This window comes from Echinops telfairi, unplaced genomic scaffold, assembly GCF_000313985.2.
Source record: "Echinops telfairi isolate 266 unplaced genomic scaffold, ASM31398v2 ScPeMD7_7424;HRSCAF=8462, whole genome shotgun sequence".
Lineage (NCBI taxonomy): Eukaryota > Metazoa > Chordata > Mammalia > Afrosoricida > Tenrecidae > Echinops > Echinops telfairi.
In genome coordinates this window covers 21,497,147-21,505,409 of record NW_022111324.1, presented here as the reverse complement: position 1 = coordinate 21,505,409, position 8,263 = coordinate 21,497,147, and the positions used below count along the sequence as shown (strand labels likewise).

Below are 8,263 nucleotides of genomic sequence, written 5' to 3'. Positions count from 1 at the left end.
TACCCTGGGAAACTCTGCGGAGACCTTCCCCCTGTCTGTGACTTCTCCTCTTACTCCTTTGGTGACATCTTTGATGCACGAAGTGTCTGATTTTCAGGCGGTCCCAGTCGTCTATGTTGTTTTCTGCTCTCTGAGTGTTTTCAGTTAGGCGTGGGCCTATAGTGGGTTCAGTGTCGGGCCACTAACCACAAGATCAGTGGTTCAAATCCACTAGCCATTCCTTGGGAGAAAGGTGAGGCTGTGTGCTCCCACTATAAAGATTTACAGTCTTGGGAACTCTATTAAAAGCAAGCAATCCTCCGTCCTGCAGGGTCACTGAGGATTGGAACACTCAATGGCAGAGGGTTGACTTGTTTGTTTGATGGTCTTTGCGGTTTTAGGTTGCACATTTAGGTTGTGGGCCCATCTTGAGTTTGGTCTTGTATAGGATATGATTTGGATCCTGCTTCATTTTTCTGCATATGGATATCTAATTCTGCCAGCATGATTTACTAAAGAGACGATCTCTTCCCGTTTGATTAGTTTCCGCCCTTGGTCAAAGATCAGCTGCCCATAGGTGGATGGGTACTTCTGGGCTTTCAATTCTGTCCCATTGGGCAGCATGTCTTTGTTGTACCACCGGGCTGCTCTGACTCCCACGGCTGGGTGAGCCTCCTACGTCTTTAGCAGTGCTTTGCTGGTCGGGAGTCTCTTTCCTTTCCATATAATATGTGGGTGATTGGTGTTTCCATCTTGGCTAAAGACTAATGCTGGAATCTGGATCAGAATTGCATTACATCCATAGATCAAAACCCCTGTCTACCTCAAAGCTTGTTGTGAAGATTCCATGACAACCTATGCACCTCCAGTGTTGAGAAGAGCACCTGGCAGGTATAAGTGACTGAAAACAGTCACCGCATCACTATCATCCTCTACCCTCCCTGGCCCCCATCTCGGGAGCACTACGAAATGACCAGCAGGAACTCGGTTGGTTGACAGCCACTGGAGGCAGAAACTAAGGTCCGGGGGCTGCTCCTGGCACAGAGACGACAGAGAAGCCACTCGTCTCTACCTGGCTGCTTCCACGGGCCACACCTGGGCCCTTACTCTGCTGCCACAGTAGTTGCTCTCTCCTTGGCCAACATTCTTATGAACTTTTATTCCAGGTGTAATGCACTTATTTGTACATGTCACACATAGCATAATGGTATTATTGCTTATTGAACAAATATCGCATTGACAAAATTACGTTATCCTAATAGTTGTAAAGGGGCCCTGGCGGTGCAGTGTTTACATGTTGGCCTGCGATCTGCCTGGTTGGCAATTCAAAACCAACAGCAGCTTCACAGGAGAAAGACTGGGCTTTTTCTTCCTGTAAACAGTTAGTTTCTGAAACCCACAGGGGGCGCTATGAGTCAGCAATGACTCGACGGCAGGGAGTAAAAAAACGTGCGCAAAGGAGCTCTGGTGGCACTGTGGGTTAAGTGTTAGAACGCTAACCAAAAGCTCGTGGTTTGAGCCCGCTAGGCTCTCCATGGGAGAAAGACATGGTTCCAGAAGGATTCACAGCCTCGGATCCTTAGGGGCAGTTCTGTGCTGCCCTATGGGGTCTCTAGCTGTACTCGACTCGATGGCAGTAGGTTTGCTTTGGTTTCGTGGTAATACTGGCAAAAATGATCTGATTTCCTGGACTGGGACATTAGCTCAAATTGACAGATCTAAGACCCCATTTCTCAGAGGCATCAAGGGTGAAACTACTTAGGCTTTGCTTGTTCACAAATGCTTCTAGAGGTAGTTATTCACAAGAATGGTGCACTTGTTATGTACACCTTTCTTCCTTTGCATACACACACCTGACACGGGGAGGCCCTAACCAGCACTCTTTCCAACAGCACCAGCTGTTATTTTCCTTCAGAAGAAATGGTATTGAAAGGGAAAATGGTAACTTTCTTCTCCATCAACCCCCAAGCCACCAAAATTTGCCCATACGCAAAAGGCTAGCATGACCTCTGTCGAAAGGCAGCCTCCCTGCTCCAGGTGAGCCTTCTTAGGGTTCCAGCCAAGGCAACGTGGAGTAACACCAGGACTCCAAGAGATCCTTCCATGAGGTGCAGGGCTCCAGGGGAGGCCTCCCACTTCGACCTCAGGGTGTCTCTGTTGGTCACTCCGTTTTCTCTGTCCCCAGAAGCATTCTGTCCACTGCCCAGAGCCATCTTGGCCTCCAAGCTCTGGCTCCCTACCACCTAAGGGGCTTTTCCATCTCCCCTCGTTTTGACCAGCTTCTTCCCTGAGTCTAAGGAGCCCTGATGGTGCTGTGGAACAAGCGTCGGGCTGTTGTTCACAAGGTCAACAGTTCCCATCTCTGAGGGAAAGAGGAGGCTGGCTGCTTTCGTAGAGATTTAGTCTCAGAAACTCAAAGGAGCCATTCTCTTGTCTTTCAGGGTCACTGTGAGTCAGAAACCACAGGGTGGGAGAAGATTGGGTTTGGTGTCTCCCTAAGTCTACGAACAGATTCTGAGTCCGCGAATTTACAAGTGAGAGAGGGAAGGCACAGAGGAAGTCCAGCGGACACAGAGAGCCCTTCCTTCCTTCTCCAGTTACTGCATTTCCCTTTCAACACTGGCAGATTTCTCAAAAACAGTTCTCTGCTTTCTCCCCCAACTTCCTTTCTCCCTTCCTGACCAGCTGGCTCTGGCTCCTGCCTCCGCACTTGGCTGAAACTACCCTGGGAAACTCCGCGGAGACCTTCTCTTTGGCCAATGCACTGACCTCTCCCAGACCCTCCGTGCCTCTCAGTAGAATCTGATGTCAGTACCACCTGCTATTTTCTCCAAGGCCAGAGGCTGCCCATCTTGTGCCACCGTTTCCTGATACTTTCATTCTTTACTGTCTCTGCTCTGCTCGACACTGATCAGCCTTTTTTGGTCACACACAGCTTTCCGCTCGCCTTGACTCCTCTCTTATTCCCTCTGCCCCAGGTGTCTCCTGCCTGCACATCCCCTGGTCTCTCTCACAGCCACCTGTCTGATAACACTGTGCTTCTGTTTAAACCACGGTCACAGACAAGGAGCTCAATGGGTAAATGACAGAATGAGTTCTTAAAACCTCATTTATCTTCCTTTCTGATTGCACCTCCTTTGTTCATTTGAATATTCTGCCCCAGTGCTCACCTGGCCTGTGCTCCTGGTTCCCTCCACACAGGTGCCAGGGCACAGCCTCCACACAGTCAACTCTGAGTCACTCTTCCTACAACCTGTTTCTCCACCTGTGCTTCCTATCTCACCCAGGGATCTGCCAACCTCTTTGTCACCCGGGCCAGCATCTCCCACTCCACTGCCCCCATTGTCCCGTCCCCATTGTCCCGTCTGCAGACACGTTCTGTGGATGTGACCTTTGTGATACCTCTTCCACAGTCCTTTCCTGTTCCATCTGCTGACTCCTCTGGGGGCCATGTCCCGCCCACTGCGACAATTTCTACCACTCCTTCTTCATGTGCAATGACATTTTCATAAGCTCCATGTCTTCGCTTTGCAACCATCTTGCTTGCCTGCCATGATGGCCAATTTTCCAAGGTACGATTCTCATCGGACCGTGTTCTAACTAAACTCTAACTCGCTGCCATTGAGTCAAGGCCAACTCATAGCAACCCTATTGGACAGGGTAGCACTGTCCCTGTGGGTTTCAGAGACTGTAACTATGCGGGCAGAAAGCCTCATCTTTCTCCTGAGGATCAGCTGGTGGTTTTGAACTGCTGACCTTACGGATCGCATCCCAATGTATGTGTAACCCACTATGCCATCAGGGTTCCTTTTCAAATCTCTTCCAGGACTCCCTATGACCTATACATAATGTCCCAAATTACTGCGGTCAAGGCCTTTCAGGATCTGAACCACATTTACCTACCACTACCTCCTCTCCTATTGTCTCCACCTCAGCTACAATGGACTTCTGCTTTCTACCTCCAAGCCCATCTCTATGGCCCGAAGGGCAGGACTCCAGAGTGTTCATCTCTGCGAGTCCCCAGTACCTGACACGGTGTTTGACACATGGAGATACTACGTGGACATCTACCTGTGCAGCTCAACGAGGAATCCTGCCCTTTGATCATTTTGAAAGCTCATGAGTATATCATATTAGAATCTTGCCAGGGCACATTTTTGTCCACTTATTACAGCGCATCTTTATTAAGCCAGCTGTTGGAGGCGTGGGCCCTACCCAAGGGAAACCACCACAACACGCTGCAAACAGGCAGTTAGGAGTGCGTTTGCTTTTCATCGCTCCTCCCAGCAGGACAGCCTCCGCCTCCTCCAGCCTGGAGTCCCCGGGAGATCCCTAGACCTCCCCTAAGGCAGAAAAAACAGGTAACATCAGGCAGGTCCTTACCAACTCAGGAAGTGACTGCCTCCCTGGGGCCAAGTTCAATTGCCCTGAAAGGGCAATTCTCCGGGGTGGTCACTGGTGGCACGGATGGAATTTAAACTGGAAAAATGAGATTCCAGGAAAAAAAAAAAAGAGCCAGTCTCCAACTACTCCATGGTGAGCCCACCTGACGGGCATTCGCCCACCTCTAGCCTGTGAAGCTCTGAACCACTTAACCACAGCCTTACCCACGTGCTACGCTGTACGCTCTCAGGGTGGAAGGCAGCTGGGAAGGGGCCCTTTTCTTCTCTCCAGAGAGGCAAACGACATCCTCCTGACCTCTCACCCTCTAGCAAGACCCTCCCAAAGTAAAGGCTCAGACTCTGCTCTCCCAGAGGCTGTCCAGAGCCCCAGCCTCCAATTCACGGTCTTGCCACTCCTGGCTTCCCGGAATGTGAGCCTCTGCTGAACCCCAACTACTCTCCTCCACCTGCCACTCAGCTCGGCCCATGTCTGTCTCACCTTCTCCATCTGCAAGACCCCACCCACGCCACACCCCGAGGCAGCCTTCAGACCAGGTGCAAGTCTCCCTCCTACAGGAGAGCCTCGCTGTAGAGCGAGGGAAAGCGCTCAGTAGGCCCAGGTAACATCCTCCTGCAAGTCCTGTGTGCTGATTGGATAGGGGATTGGCTGGGGAGCACAGTGCTGTGCCTCCCCCAGCCCCGTCCCCTCCCCCCCCAGCCCCCACCAACCTGCAGAAAGCATGGAGGAGGCAGTGCCTGAGCCAGGCAACAGGACAGGTGAAAACTAACATTTACTGAACTCCCACTAATACCACACAGTGTCTCCACACTCACCCTCGCAACAATCTCATTAGGAAGATATGATCATCCGGTCTTTTATAGACAAGGAAACTGAGGCCCGTTGCTGGGAATGGTTATGAGGCTTCCTGAGTCACATACAGTAGGCCGTGGAGCCAGAATTCGAACCTATGTCAATGATCTTCTCAGACCTTATAAAGGGACATCTTCCTCTCCTGCTCCACTGCTGCCGCTGTCCCGGTGATCTTGACCCCAGCCAGGCCTCCGGCCACAGAAAGCCCCTTTCCATTCCCCACAGAGAGGCAGTCCTGCCACCAATGGAGAGACCTGGGGAGACAGGGATCCAGTCCCTCCCCCCAGCTCCAACCTCCATGTCACCGGCCTCCAGCCAGAACCTGTTTCACCCTCGCCCTTCCCTCCCCTGCACCTGTTTTCTTTCAGCCGGGCTCCCGCTCCAGTGTGATGTGGCCCTGGCACAGTGGGGCCCGCCCTGTAGGGCCACGTATTTGCTAAACAGGCTGGGCTGGTGGAAACTGTTTTCTCATGGTGACAAGGGGCAGGAGACGTCACTGGGACAGCCAGGCTCCTGTGTGGGCCTGTCCCATCATACCAGCAGTACGCTTGGCTCTCCCTGTTCAATACTGCCAGCTCCACAGTTCAGTACCACCGTCCTCCTCACAGCCTCCCTGGGCAGACAGAGCAAGGACAGGCACCCGCCCAGGAGGCAGCAGACAGAGAACCAGGGCTCTCTTTCTGCCCTGCCTCTAGGGGGCATGTAGCCATGATGCCCGCAGGCGCACTGAGGACTGGGTGGGCCAGAATCTCCGGAGATCTGGGATCTGTCTGAGTGGTGTTTTCCAAACATTGGAGCAATCTATTCTCACTGCCATGGAGACAATCCCAACTCAGGGCAACCCTGTAGGACAAGGTAGAACTGCCCCTGTGGCTTTCAGAGATGGTCACTCTTTACAGGGATGGAAAGCCTCAGCCTCCCACAAAGTGGCTGGTAGTTTTGAACTGTGCAGTCCGATGGGTTAGCAGCATCAGGGGTCCTTTTACTATGTGATAAAACCAATTTAGTGACTCAGAGCCCGCACTTCCATAAAACAAAAAAGAATGTAACAGGACAACGCCAGCATGCATTGCATTTAGTAAGAGTACGTATTATTGCATGACCCTTGTATTCCAAGGATAATAGCTACAAACCCGTCTCCAGATCACAGTGTGGAATATGAAAGCCACTGCACTAGGACCTTAGCGCACAAACCCGCCACAGCTCGGGCCTCTGCCGCCTGGCTGGCATGAAGAGGTCAGGGCACCGAGTGTGCTGCCCAAGCCCAAACGGAACAGCAGGTTCCTCAGGAGAGGCAGGCCTGGCTTTGCTGAAGGAGAGCATATGAAAATCCTACAAATTGGACAGGTGATGGCTAGACTGGCCCAGCCAGGTGCTGTCTGGCTGGAGGCAGGGGAAGGTCAAGGAGGGTGACGGCCCTCCCAGGCCCCTCCCACACCCAGCTAGGGGCGATGACTCACCCTGTAAGGCATTCCTGCTGCGTGTGCTGCGTGACTTAAGACAGGTGCTGAGCAGCTCCTGGATAGCCCAACGGCCTGGGCTGCCTCCTTCCTTCCTTCACACCCATGGGGCCCCAACCTCTCTCTGGCAGAAGCTGACAGCCCCGCTGTCAAACCCCACAGTGCTCAGCACGAGGGGCTGGCCATGGTAGGATGGCTCCCCTTCCCGGGACTGGGCAGCGGCTGACCCCTGTGCTAGGTCCTCACGAGGGGCAGAGTACCAGCCTGGGACCCAGGGCATCTGCAGCCATACTGAGTCCCACAGCTCCCCACTCGGGGCACCCGGGAATGGTGTATGTCCCAGACCCTGGGGGAGGGCGAAAGACAGGGCTTTCTACTCCTGTAAAAGGTTAGTCTTGAAAACCCACCAGGGCAGCTCTACTCAGTCCTATAGGGTCACGAGGAGTTGTGAGGTTTTCTGTTTTGTTTTCTTGGGGCAGAGGGACAGCGGGACAATGGAGTGGTCAGGGGAGACTTTTGCTTGAAGAGATGATTGGTAACAAGCTCTCTGTGGCCAACTCTAAAAAACGTGGCAAGAGCTGCTGGCTTGCCATGGGGTCGATACCTGAGGCCACGCTGAAGTGTAACCACAGCCTCGCCGGGGACCTCCCCGGAGCTATGGAAACCCTGGGTCCAGCCAGGTTTCATGGGCAAGAGGGACGGTAAGGTCACATGGAATTCGAGCTGACATTCTTAGAGGAGCCTGGGGCCTCGCTTTCCTGATGAATTCTTCTGGGGGAATCAGGCTGAGACGAGGCTCATGTTTCGGTTTGGAACCTGAGGCCCCACAGCTGATGGAGATCCTGTTCCGGGGACAATACTTGGCATTTCAGCATCCAATGGCATTTCCCAATGGGTGTGACTTGGCTGCAGAGGAAATGCTGTTCCTAGGTACCATTCTAGTGGGAAAGGGGCTTACGTGTTGATAGCTGGACATGAAGGTATTGTCTCTGTTCTTGGTACTCTCTCGAGAAAAACCAAGCCTTTGGAATCACTTAATTTGGAGAAAATTAATTGGACGCCAGCCAGATCTGAGCCCTGGGGAGGGCCCAAGCCACCCCTGAGGCAACTTTCCAGCACCGGCTCGTGGGTAGCCTTGGCAGTTGCTTAGATATTAATTAAGCCATTGATCCCCCAAGTGTGCAGGCATCACCAACAAGCATGTGCCACTTTCTGCCAGAGCCGGGTGACAGAATCCTCATGCCTTGGCTGTGATGGCAGCCATGCCGGGATCCCTGCTGCCTGAGGCACCAGCCTTTTGACCATGGGGTGAGGCTACTCTGATGGATCACCTCTGAGGTGCTGTGGCTGGTGGTGCACAGGCCTCACCTGGGGTGCAGTGGGCCCCTTGAGTCTGGTCCTGCCCACAGATGGTCAGAGCCTGAGTCCTGTCTCTCCAGGTTAGACTGGGCGAGGAAGTTAACAGGGAAAGGGACTGGGAAGGGGACCTGGAATATGTGAACTCTCTCCGGTGCAGGGCATCGTCACTGCACAGCTACACACACACACACACACACACACACACCGGTGCA

General features: G+C 53.0%; 1 protein-coding gene across 1 annotated transcript in view; it reads right to left on the bottom strand.

The window, feature by feature from the left end:
- Positions 1-8,263, bottom strand: part of QSOX1 (quiescin sulfhydryl oxidase 1) — a 41,641-nt gene that overhangs the window by 21,799 nt on the left and 11,579 nt on the right. The window lies entirely within an intron of this gene.